This window comes from Haliotis asinina, chromosome 5, assembly GCF_037392515.1.
Source record: "Haliotis asinina isolate JCU_RB_2024 chromosome 5, JCU_Hal_asi_v2, whole genome shotgun sequence".
Classification (NCBI taxonomy): Eukaryota; Metazoa; Mollusca; class Gastropoda; order Lepetellida; family Haliotidae; genus Haliotis; species Haliotis asinina.
Genome location: NC_090284.1, coordinates 7,844,848 through 7,859,531, shown reverse-complemented (window position 1 = coordinate 7,859,531; position 14,684 = coordinate 7,844,848).

Here is a 14,684-nt window from a genome sequence, read left to right as displayed (position 1 = left end):
CCCCGAATAATATAGAGACTAAGGATACTAAAAGCAAGCATAATTTCACTTATTACTCGCCCGTTGAAGATAGTGCAGTGTAATATTTTCACTTCAATATTACACTAGTGTAATACCGCTTGACGTATGACATCAAAATGTTTCACAGTTGTGACGTCACAATGCTAATGTTGATGTCGCGATTTTACTAGACCTTGCTTGACTTGAAAGCTGAGAGTCCTCACACTATGGGCAATTTCGCCGCAGTTTCTGTCAGTTTATGTTGATGAGTAATAAACAGAATACTAAACTCGCTTCCGTGTAATACCATTTTCATTAAACTCGTTATAGATATAGTATGTAATGTATGCATGTAAATCCATACCTATCAGCAATGCAATGTATAACATGTTTAGGCTTACTGAAGCAAACCAATCTAAACAGGACACAAAAAGATCAAAGCCTTTTTAATACCGTGTGCTGTTAACAACGTGTATTAATTGGTTGAACGTAGTTAGAAATCACTAGACAATCTACTCTGAGTATGTGTTCAGTAACGAATTTCGGTACACAGGAACAAAAGCTGTTTTAAACTGTGGTGACGCGCTTCTACTCGCGTGAACAAGCGTTAATACAATGCCTTTTAAGGCACGTTTTATCACAACGTCTCCTGTACCGAGCAGATCAAGGCAATGCCAATAGTAACACCTTATAGAATTATGTTTTCGGAAATGTTTTTGAGCTCCAGCACAAAAACAACAACTGGCACAACGAAACCCAGCATAATTCATTCACTTATCAGTTTCAAAATCTTGATTTTAGAAACGTTAAAGGACTTATTGGATATTTAAGAATGCCTTTTGTGAGGTCAGATTACCCAGTCTACTATGAAATATAGTCACGCCACCCATGCCTTTAAGAATAAGTACAAAAATAACACGCGTATTCAAACTGTAAAATATGAGACTAATTTAAATGAAAACAAAACTGAAACAGACGTTTAGTCACATTTATCTGGGCTTAATTTTCAACAAAGCTGGAAAATATGGCTATTGTGCCTCAACGCCACCAACCGGCCTGTCACACGTTGTCGACCATATCACTACCAGGTGCAGGTCACGGCCTGCACCTATCAGTCACCTCCTCATATCGGCGTACCTCCTCGAATTCTCAGCATCGCAGTCTTCTTTAGTTCCTCACGGAGTGTCAATTCCTGCATATTTTTATCAGGAAGATTTCCAGCTCCAACCTGGAGTCACAAATAGTCCTGAAGATGATCGGTTGGGTGAATATCAGACCTTCTTGCGCACCATGGTAATGTTGCATGGCGTTGTTTGCAAATGGACTTTGGGGAACGGTGAGGCGTATCGGACTACTGTAAGGGGGTGTCAATAACAATGTACCGCAACGGCTACATCCAGAACGTCATGTGATAACGTTAGTCACAGAGGGCCCAAAGTACTGAAATAAGATCCAACATGTAGTGAAATGAAACGCAACCACATTAGATAACTGAGTCGCCAACAAAGGGTCCACCTGCAAGGATCATGCCTCGACGTCACCATAAGCGACAAACGCCCGTTGGGGACGTATAGAAGAGTGTAACTGCCATAAGACAAACAAACGATAGGTCTTCAAGTTGAGGCTTGAAGCCTGTATAACGCCAGACGTTCAATCTGTGAGGAATGGACTTCTGATCGGGCGACGTTCCCTTCGACCAGCCGCCGAATCTCCATTGCCGTTGCGGTCCTTCAGTATGGGTCAGGTGATGGCATCTTGCCAGTCTTCGTATTAGCAGTCTTAACTCTCTGGGGATCAAGTCTTGCAGCTACTAGGCGTAGTCGGCCTCACTGTCATTCGTCTTCCTTGGAACACAGGTCCTAATATTCTGCATGTGCAGGTGGCCACATGATGCCTCACGAGCCGTCTAGTAGTAGTGCACGTGGTTAATGTTCAGTTTAGCACATATATTGCAACATATGTTCCAAGTTTCAGAAATAACACTATTACTACGACGAAACGTTTCAGCACTGTACATCACACCACTCGCAGTGTCAGTGACTCCTGTTAGAAGCGACTTGATCATGCAATCATAGGTAATGAATAATCAATGTACACCGTGTCCCACAGTGCCTTATCGCTGAAAAACACTTACACTTATATCTGCACGTAGGTACATTTGTAGTCATGGAAATTTCATTTGTGGGAAACGATAATGCAGAATTAACTTTTGAGACGCTCCCCGCACACCTTCAGCACTTTATTACGAGATCATTGCATGACCTTGACCTATATCCAACAACAGCTGTAACACGTAAGCTACATCCTTAAAAACTATTACTCAGCTCTATACGAGGTCGCGTACGTTACACCACCACAAACAATCCTCCGGTTAGAGACAGTCTCGGCTTGATATATACAACCACCTGTCTGAAATGTACAACGATTGTAAAGAAATAGCACACTTCCTTCTACGATGACAAATCTGGGTTGATAAATCATTCATAGAGGGGACTTTGTCTGTGAACTCTAAGTAACCATTGGGCCAGTTGTTGCTGGCTTTTTTTCTCTTGTCAGTCAAATGATATCAGGTAATGATCTCTAAGTGTCAAATTGTGAACTCTCATCTTTGTTGTAATGAATAATAGCCATTTTTGCAATGACTAATTGTTCACAGATTATAATGAATCCACATCAGTCGAAGTGTTCAACATATCAAACGATATCTACATTGTATTGAATAAACTTTACTGATAAGAACTATCATTAGAAGGATACAATTAAGAAGTTTTTATTTGTTAAGGTGATTGATTGTGTGCTACGTATGCGTATCATATTCAAGCCGACCGTAGATGCACGTGACACAAACGCACCTCCGTACCACCTATTTTACAGTGATACTATAAGCACTTAATTTCTAAAATTTAATATGTAAAATTCTTAATGAATGAATCTTTTATAATGTTATAGCCATGGCATTCGTGTAATATTTATAATGTTATAGCCACGACATTCGTGTAATATTTATAATGTTATAGCCACGATATTCGTGTAATATTCATAATGTTATAGCCACGGTATTCGTGTAATATTTATAATGTTATAGCCACGACATTCGTGTAATATTTATAATGTTGCAGCCACGGCATTCGTGTAAAATTCATAATGTTATAGCCACGACATTCCTGTAATATTTATAATGTTATGGCCACGGTATTCGTGTAATATTTATAATGTTATAGCCATGACATTCGTGTAATATTCATAATGTTATAGCCACGACATTCGTGTAATATTTATAATGTTATAGCCATGGCATTCGTGTAACATACATAATGTTATAGCCAAGGCATTCGTGTAATATACATAATTTTATAGCCACGACATTCGTGTAATATTCATAATGTTATAGCCACGGCATTCGTGTAATATTCATAATGTTATAGAGACGACATTCGTGTAAAATTTATAATGTTATAGCCACGGTGTTCGTGTAATATTCATAATGTTATAGCTACGGTATTCGTGTAATATTCATAATGTTATGGCCACGGTATTCGTGTAATATTCATAATGTTATAGCCACGGCATTCGTGTAATATTCATAATGTTATAGCCACGGCATTCGTGTAATATTCATAATGTTATGGCCACGGTATTCGTGTAATATTTGTAATGTTATAGCCACAGCATTCGTGTACTATTCATAATGTTATGGCCACGGTATTCGTGTAATATTCATAATGTTATAGCCACGGCATTCGTGTAATATTCATAATGTTATAGCCATGACATTCGTGTAATATTCATAATGTTATAGCCATGACATTCGTGTAAAATTTATAATGATATAGCCACGGTGTTCGTGTAATATTCATAATGTTATAGCCACGGTATTCGTGTAATATTCATAATGTTATGGCCACGGTATTCGTGTAATATTCATAATGTTATGGCCACGGTATTCGTGTAATATTCATAATGTTATAGCCACGGCATTCGTGTAATATTCATAATGTTATAGAGACGACATTCGTGTAAAATTTATAATGTTATAGCCACGGTGTTCGTGTAATATTCATAATGTTATAGCCACGGTGTTCGTGTAATATTCACAATGTTATGGCCACGGTATTCGTGTAATATTTATAATGTTATGGCCACGGTATTCGTGTAATATTCATAATGTTATAGCCACGGCATTCGTGTAATATTCATAATGTTATAGCCACGGCATTCGTGTAATATTCATAATGTTATGGCCACGGTATTCGTGTAATATTCATAATGTTATAGAGACCACATTCGTGTAAAATTTATAATGTTATAGAGACCACATTCGTGTAAAATTTATAATGTTATAGCCACGATGTTCGTGTAATATTCATAATGTTGTAGCCACAGTATTCGTGTAATATTTATAATGTTATAGCCATGACATTCGTGTAATATTTATAATGTTATAGCCACGGCATTCGTGTAATATTCATAATGTTATGGCCACGGTATTCGTGTAATATTCATAATGTTATAGCCACGGTATTCGTGTAATATTCATAATGTTATAGCCATGACATTCGTGTAATATTCATAATGTTATAGCCATGACATTCGTGTAATATTCATAATGTTATAGCCACGGCATTCGTGTAATATTCATAATGTTATAGAGACCACATTCGTGCAAAATTTATAATGTTATAGCCACGGTGTTCGTGTAATATTCATAATGTTATAGCCACAGTATTCGTGTAATATTTATAATGTTATAGCCATGACATTCGTGTAATATTCATAATGTTATAGCCATGGCATTCGTGTAATATTTATAATGTTATAGCCACGGCATTCGTGTAATATTCATAATGTTATGGCCACGGTATTCGTGTAATATTTGTAATGTTATAGCCACGGCATTCGTGTAATATTCTTAATGTTATGGCCACGGTATTCGTGTAATATTCATAATGTAATGGCCACGGTATTCGTGTAATATTCATAATGTTATAGCCACGGCATTCGTGTAATATTCATCATGTTATAGCCATGACATTCGTGTAATATTCATAATGTTATAGCCATGACATTCGTGTAATATTCATAATGTTATAGCCACGGCATTCGTGTAATATTTATAATGTTATAGAGACCACATTCGTGTAAAATTTATAATGTTATAGCCACGGTGTTCGTGTAATATTCATAATGTTATAGCCACAGTATTCGTGTAATATTTATAATGTTATAGCCATGACATTCGTGTAATATTCATAATGTTATAGCCATGACATTCGTGTAATATTCATAATGTTATAGCCACGGTATTCGTGTAATATTCATAATGTTATAGCCATGACATTCGTGTAATATTTATAATGTTATAGCCACGACATTCGTGTAATATTCATAATGTTATAGCCATGACATTCGTGCAATATTTATAATGTTATAGTCACGGCATTCGTGTAATATTCATAATGTTATAGCCATGACATTCGTGTAATATTTATAATGTTATAGCCACGGTATTCGTGTAATATTCATAATGTTATAGCCATGACATTCGTGTAATATTTATAATGTTATAGCCACGACATTCGTGTACATATTTTCAATGTCATATCGAAAGCGTTAGGTATATCTTTGTAATGTACATGTTATAGCTATGGTATTGGTGTACATCCTTATATTCTTATATCAACTGCGCTGATGTACATCCTTATAACACTACATGGAAGGCGTTGAGTATATCTTTGCAATGCTATATCCAAGGCTTTCTAGTACATCTCTACAACGGTATATCCAAGGCTTTCTAGTACATCTCTACAACGGTATATCCAAGGCTTTCTAGTACATCTCTACAATGCTATATCCAAGGCTTTCTAGTACATCTCTACAATGCTATATCCAAGGCTTTCTAGTACATCTCTACAATGCTATATCCAAGGCTTTCTAGTACATCTCTACAATGCTATATCCAAGACTTTCTAGTACATCTCTACAATGCTATATCCAAGGCTTTCTAGTACATCTCTACAATGCTATATCCAAGGCTTTCTAGTACATGTCTACAATGCTATATCCAAGGCTTTCTAGTACATCTCTACAATGCTATATCCAAGGCTTTCTAGTGCATCTCTACAATGCTATATCCAAGGCTTTCTAGTACATCTCTACAATGCTATATCCAAGGCTTTCTAGTACATCTCTACAACGGTATATCCTATGAATCCACGATACACGCACATGTATGTCCTGCAGTTCGGAAAGTGCTCACCATAACTTTAAGGGCCTATTCCACATGATGCAAGCAACATATTGATAGCTGTTATGTATCTGAATTGTTTAATGCTACTGTGTGTTTTCCCCAAAGTAATTTCCGGAACAAATAAATTTTGTGTTTAAAAATCCCATGTCCAAGAAGACTATCAAATACCCCGTACTTTACTAGGACTCCCATCCCTCGGGGATAACTATGTATATATCATTTAGCTTTTACACAATTGTCACATATTTCACTATAATATAGTTCAATATAGACCTGGCCTGTGATATGTCAGGCCTACGATAATTACTTTTGCAATACACACGCGTGGGGGTTGTATGTAAGGGTAAAACCATGTCAATTTAACGGAAAGCTCTCCGTTCGTGCATCCTGAAAACCATGTTTGGAAGACATAAAAAGTTGGAATGACAAACAAACGAACTCGGGAGGAAAATAACAGCATCCGTGTTGGGTGTGTTTTGTGTTACATCAGCAGCCCGGAAACAGCTGAGCGGTGTGTGTTTCATCTGATCTGTGATACGTTTCACTATGTGATGCGTGTATTGTCTGTTCCGCTGCGGTTAGCGCGCTAGATATCACATTAATTGTCTGTTTACGCTTGGAACTCTTGAACACAGTGTCGTGACCGCGTTGTCTGTTGACCCTGGGGCTATGCCTACTTACAGAATGATATATCAGCTATTGCGCTGTCACGGTGATCCGTTCAGCATTGTGTTGTGCATTTCACTGTGAACATCAGTTCGTCTCTTTATATGTACTGATGTAAAACACGCTCACCGCCTTACCTGTGTTATTTTATTTTATTGTGTATTTACTGTTGAGATTATGTGTCAGTGCATTCACTATTGAGATCATGTGTCAGAGTATTTACGGTGGAAAACATGTGTCAGTTTCTTTACTGTTCAGATCATGTGTAAGTGTATTCACCGTACAGATCATGTGTCAGTATATTTACTGTTGAGATAATGTGTCAGAAGCTTTGCTGTTGAGATCATGTGTCAGTGCATTCACTCTAACGATCATGTGTCAGTGTATTCACTCTAACGATCATGTGTCAGTGCATTCACTCTAACGATCATGTGTCAGTGCATTCACTCTAACGATCATGTGTCAGTGTATTCACTCATGTGTCAGTGTATTCACTCATGTGTCAGTGTATTCACTCTAACGATCATGTGTCAGTGCATTCACTCTAACGATCATGTGTCAGTGCATTCACTCTAACGATCATGTGTCAGTGTATTCACTCTAACGATCATGTGTCAGTGCATTCACTCTAACGATCATGTGCCAGTGTATTCACTCTAACGATCATGTGTCAGTGCATTCACTCTAACGATTATGTGTCAGTGCATTCACTCTAACGATCATGTGTCAGTGCATTCACTCTAAAGGTCACGTAACGGTGTATTTACTGTTGAGATCATGTTTCAGAGTACATTGTATTTACGTTTGAAAACATGTGTCAGTTTATTTACTATTCAGATCACGTGTCAGTGTATTCACTGTAGAGATCATGTGTCAGTATATTTACTGATCAGATCAAATGTCAGTTTAATCATTCTAGAGATCATGTGTCAGTGCATTCACTCTCACAATCATGTGTCAATGTATTCAATGTAGTCATAATTTATTTGTATATGTTCTATTGAGATTATGTATCAGTGTGTATTCACTCTAGAGGTCATGTATGGATCAGTGTATTCCCTGTATTGACCATGTGTCAGTGTATTCACCGTAGAGACCATGTGTCGGTGTCTTCACGGTACTCATCATGTGTCATAGTACTCACTGTAGCCATCACGTGCCAGGGTATTTACTGTAGTCATCGTGTGTCAGTGTATTGACTGTAATCATTAGGTTTCCATCTGTGTATGATAATAATCATGCACCCATGTATTCACTACATTATGTGCGGCTGTAGTTATTTTTGTGATCATGTGCATTTGGGCTAATCATTCTGTTAGTACCCGTGTATTTACCACAAAACTGGCTGCACAACCAAACCACCCTGTACATTACAAGGGGATAATTGTTACAGTACCACTTGTTAACACCACATTACCCTTGAACCTAATCCCCCTGTGGTGGGTCGCAGGGCATGTAGGTCTTCTCGGCCAACAGTGGAAACTTAGGCCGCCTCATCAGCAGTTCTTCTGTGTGATCTACCTACGGTATTGCCTGTCTGCGATCCCATGTGCACTGTCCGCAAAATAATTCACCCAATTAGCCATCTCCGGCAAAACTCAGATTGCCTGTGAACAAATTTCGTGGAAGAGCAACTTTACGCATGACCCCATACCACGTAACGACGGAAATTAATAGATGTCATGATCTTGTACATTTCACCTGAAAACACGAGCCTGGATGCCTCCAGCGGATACGATCCTTGATTACAGCTTGTAGATTGCCCATCAATTGCATCGTCCTGCCATGCCAGGGGCACTAAGACTCGGAAATCGGTTTACAAATACAAAAATGATATTATGTCACTTATTGCCAGTTGATCAATAGATTTGGCTTCCACACAGAGCACTCACTGGCACTAATTACACCAAAAAACACGAGGTTTACGGATTCCAGTAGTGATGGTTGATGCGGAAACGGGATCAATATCGTGCCAATTTCCTTCGCCTGAGAGGTTGTGTTGCTGATGTCAGTCATAAATTGATCTTTTTTGTCATTGTAACATACTTGAATAATAGGAAGATGTAGTTGACATGATCGATGGTTCCTGGTAACAACAATATTATTCACCTGTGTATCGATCAGTCAGTGGAGAACGCTTGCGCTGTTGTGTTGATGGGTTAACTTAGCTGTTCTCTTTTCAAGACTTGAAGCATCCACTGTGCCATCCCTGTTGCGACGGGGTGAAATGTCTATCCATCATTCACAGTTTCTCTGGGGGTTGGGGTAGAAGTAGCTGTACAGACTGTATTACAACAACGCCGACACGGGTGGATACATAATTAGAGCGTTTCAGATCCAGAATCGATGAAATAAACAATTCTGAAGAAAATAATATACAATAGAAAGAGCCCAGACTGTGTACATGTCCTCTTTTCTTGAAAACACAATACTATTCAGAAAGTGGCCAAATGTAAGATATGCCCAGCTTAGAATTACACTTTCTCAGTAAAATATGGAGATTCTAACCCACACACCCACAGTATAGCACCTATAGCTAATCACCAGCACACAATGTCGGCAGTGTAACTCCCTCAGCCACCGTGGCACCTCAGTACCCTAAAAGTACTAGAATCTCTACTTTTACTTTTAACTTTTTTTACTTTTAATTTTAATTGATTTGTTGTTTACCGGCACACCCAGCAGTATTCCAGCTATATGCCGGCGGTCTGTACGTAATCGAGTCTGGACCAGACAATCAAATGATCAACACCACAAGCATCGTTCTACGCAGTTGGGATACGCTGAGATGTGAGATGTCTCGGCCAAGTCCGCGACCCTGACCCTGATCTTCATGGGTAACTATGTTGAGAAAGTGTACTCCCAAATATAATATACTAGGCACATAAAGAAACTGTGCATACACAAATGTAAAATCTAATTTTTTCAAACCTGTGTAGATACATAAGGATTTAAACTCAGAGATTAGTGACATGTATCCAACATGCGTGCACGTTCTACGTTCCGTAACGCCAGTGGTTTCGTCCTTGAGACGTGCAATACGTTGTTGGACGTGCATTCCGGGAAAGACAAACTGAGCAAATAAATGCCACACAATACAGTCACTTTGGAAAGCTCAACCCCTGCCCTTGCAATCGTTCAAAAACTAAATGGCTATTGAAACGCATTGCATGCCAAGGCTAACGTCTGCACAACGTCATGAGGCCACTGAGATGGTCCGTTGGGGGATGTCGCAACAAGTGGCTGCACATTTCCACTGCCACCGGAACTTCGCCGTACTCACCCCAACACAGTTCGACAACGTTTACATCATCACGGGATCAGACCACGACGTCCCACCATGGTTGTCAACACATGCAACAGAGAGTAACGTAAAATACAAACTTGTACACTTGAACACAAGGGAATCTTACGAACGTATTACGAACCAGAATGCGTGTGAGTGTGCGCGCGCACATGTGACGTCGTAATTACTTCATATTAGTACATAGTAATTCATTTAACAACAAGAATTATTCAAGCTCACTGATTCTTCCAAAGCGTAATTTAATATCCATAGTTTAAGAAGGCAGAGCCAAGAAGTAACAAAATAATTATCTTTGGAAGATTAAACATGACATCATATAAGTACAAATGTGAGTAAATATCTATTTTACACAAGCAAAGCATTTGTCATGTTATGACATTAAAAAGTTCACGTCTTTTTCAAAGCTTATTTACCTATTCCACACGCTCATCGGGGTGGTTTCATTACTAGTAAAATGAATGTTTGTTGCATACGTCTTCATGTTGTTGTACTTTATCTCTACATCAGCACCACCAAAATATATTTACAGCTAGAGATGAAACGAGGGTTCAAATAGTCGAGCAATTAATTTCGCCTATCTGCACTCTGAGGCCCTTCGTGCACAGCTTCCGACACCTGATTTTAACACGTTGTATTGATTGTACTGTATATAGACTTGGGCGTGTGTTGCCGTGCTGAAATTGTTTTGTGTTTTTTAACCTAACTGATTGCACAACTTTAAGTGTGATGGCGGAACGTTTATCTTAATTCTTATTTGCGTTTGGTGTGAAAAACATAACTGTGAACGTTTATGTATTTTTTCTCAACTTGCTTCAATTTATTATTCACAACAGCTTCCCGCCATGTCCGCAATGTGTTTTGTGATAGGAATTCTTATCGAAAGACATGAGTGACATTTATATGCAAAACATGACTCCAATTATTTTAATGGGGTCACGTGTTTCAGTAACGTTTTCAGAAATGTTACCGACACGTGAAATTTCATCCTCATCTGATCCATTAGAGAAAACAAGTCCGATGCATTTCGTTAGTTTGGTTCGCACTATATATTCTTGCATATTCTCAAGACATTTGACTTGCCTTTACATGTTTTTGTGACAGGTGGCGCTGCTTGGTCAGAATAAGCTTACGATTTCGGAAACATCCGGTGCCATCGGTACTGAATAATGTATTGCATGATGAAGTCGGAATATTACAGCGAACTCAGCTTAGTTAAAACTCTGATACAGATTGAACCAAACATTTTAAGCCAAGAGCAGTATCAGATACGCCTACCCTTTCGCTAACTCCCGCTGTTTTATGTGAATGGTAAATATATAACATTGTCGGAATCGTACAATCAACTCGGATGTAAATAGTGATTTCTTATGTCTATAGAAATGTTTTTGATGTTTTTATTACATTCAGTAATGTTCCTCCAGCCGACTTCATCTCTGCTTTGTTGGCCGTTTAAGTAGCTGAACCGACGTCCCTTTGGTACCACTGTGACCGAATTCGGCATTCAATAATCTATTTCAAGTATTTTTCATTGGAGTCTTTTTTATGTGCAGCCCGACTCGAGAATGTAAAAAACCAAATGACTTGATTTATTGCATGAACCATTTTGGTAAACAAACCTTCAAACAAATCATAAAGAATAAAATATAAGGTAACGAGAAATCATTATGTTCCTAAACCGCCATGGAAACACGTAAATTGTCGCCTAAGTTAATTGTAAACGCCGTCGTATTCGGATTTCATATTGTAATTCTATTTACCTATGTTATCCCGCAATGATTACCAGCCATTGAAACCACTGATCAGTAACGGCTCTAACTCCATTCCAGTCCTCGTGTTCCGACATCTAGAATTAATGTGTTTTATCTGGACACTCTGCGAGGAGACTCTAACTAGCTCCAGACACTATAATTTCTTATCCCGGACAGATCTGTGGTATTTTAAGAATACTCTATTTAGCCCAATGGCGGCCATACATAGGTTCTCGGGCCTGTGTTCTATTGATTGAAGCCTTAAACGAATATTAAGTCCCTTTTCCAATTCGTGAATGCAATCTGTTCAGAGGAAATCTTTGGTCGTCGTTAAAATAAAATGCTTGTTGGATCCGACGTATGTTTTACGGATGCTCGGACCAAAAGACCTTTAGTTACAGAAAGGCTGCGGTAATACCCATGAAGCACATTAAGCTTAACCTTGAGCAGAATTACACGGATTTATCGTAACGCAGCAGTTAGCAATACTCGAGCTTCATTCCATAGGCAAGAATCTAGGAAAACGCTACAATGAACAGTTGCTACTTTTATATATATCACAACTCTCTTCCCGTGAGTGTTCAGTCGAACAATTGACTTGCCTGTGAGTGTCTGTGACTTTGCCGCTTGTGAGTCGGTTGTCGGTATCGTGCAGTCGACAATAGAATCCATGCAAGCATGGAAAGGGTTATGCCGTAATTGTTTGCTACTCATTTTCCGCATTATTTGACGGGCCTCATCACAAATCCGAACCTTCATGTGGGATGGAAATGTCTGCTGAAGACGTACGTCGGCTCAAGTGTAAGGCTGTTGAAGACTTGCATTGTCTGAAGCTAATGTTTGCCGAAGACAAGCATGGATTTTAGGTTATGTGTACTCCAGACGACCATTGGCTGTAGGTAATGTCTATTGCTGGCAAACATCGGCTGTAGGTAATGTCTACTGCAGGCTAACATCTGTTGTAGGTAATGTCTGCTGCAGGCAAACATTGGCTGTAGGTAATGTCTACTGTAGGCAAACGTTGGCAGTAGGTAACGTTTACTGCAGGCAAACATTGGCTGAATGTAATGTCTCCTGCAGGCAAACATTGGCTGTATGTAATGTCTTCTGCAGGCAAACGTTGGCTGTAGGTAATACCTACCGCAGGCAAACATCTGTTGTATGTAATGTCTACTCTAGGCAAACGTTGGCTGTAGGTAATGTCTACTGCAGGCAAACATCTGTTGTAGGTAATGTCTACTCTAGGCAAACGTTGGCTGTAGGTAATGTCTACTGCAGGCAAACATCTGTTGTAGGTAATGTCTACTCTAGGCAAACGTTGGCTGTAGGTAATGTTTACTACAGGCAAACATCTGTTGTAGGTAATGTCTACTCTAGGCAAACATTGGCTGTATGTAATGTCTACTGCAGGCAAACATTGGCTGTATGTAATGTCTTCTTCAGGCAAACATTGGCTGTATGTAATGTCTACTGCAGGCTAACATCTGTTGTAGGTAATGTCTACTGCAGGCAAACATTGGCTGTATGTAATGTCTTCTGCAGGCAAACATTGGCTGTAGGTAATGTCTACTGCAGGCAAACGTTGGCTGTATGTAATGTCTACCGCAGGCAAACATCTGTTGTAGGTAATGTTTACTGCAGGCAAACATTGGCTATATGTAATGTCTTCTGCAGGCAAACATTGGCTGTAGGTAATGTCTACCACAGGCAAACGCTGGCTGTATCTAATGTCTACTGCAGGCAAACGTTGGCTGTAGGTAATGTCTACTGTAGGCAAACTTTGGCTGTAGGTAATGTCTACCGCAGGCAAACATCTGTTGTAGGTAATGTCTACTGTAGGCAAACGTTGGCTGTAGGTAATGTTTACTGCAGGCAAACATCTGTTGTAGGTAATGTCTACTCTAGGCAAACGTTGGCTGTAGGTAATGTCTACCGCAGGCAAACATCTGTTGTAGGTAATGTCTACTGTAGGCAAACATTGACTGTATGTAATGTCTACTGTAGGCAAACATTGGCTGTAGGTAATGTCTACTGCAGTCAAACATTGGCTGTAGGTAATGTCTACTGCAGACAAGCATTGGCACTAGGTAATGTCTACTGCATACTAACATTGGCTACATAGTGTTTATTGCAGACTAGCTTTGACTACATAATATCTACTGCAGATGGAGAAACGTCTAGTGTAATGTCAGCTGTACTCAAACGTTGACCAAACGCTATCTGGGCTCCAGCAGAGCATGGGCGTTAGCGAACCCAGTCATAGCCCCCAGGAGACACAACAGTGAATGTCCCAGTGTTAGACTTGAACAAGTCGCACTTGAACGAGGCGGCTAATGCTCAATCAGGTCAGCTGACCTGGATGATGGATGCCATCTCTTCCCATTTACCTAAAGATATGTCAGTCACTGGATTATCGTGTCACAACCCATTATTTACGAAACTGCTTTACTGTTATTACAATATGGTACTATCGTGTGAGAACAATGGTATCAGATTACCTTTGACTCTTAAGTTCATCGATGTTACACAATTGCCATGAACGGGCATTCAGTTCTACGCCAAAGACAGGACGCCTCACCCAAGTTAAACAAACAAAAATGAAAATAGATAAGACAACCAAAATGCAAAAAAACAACCAAAAAAAAGAAAGAAAAGAAAGCAAAATACAAATCAAAACAAAACAACTTACCCGCAACCCAACATTTCGCATTTTTTA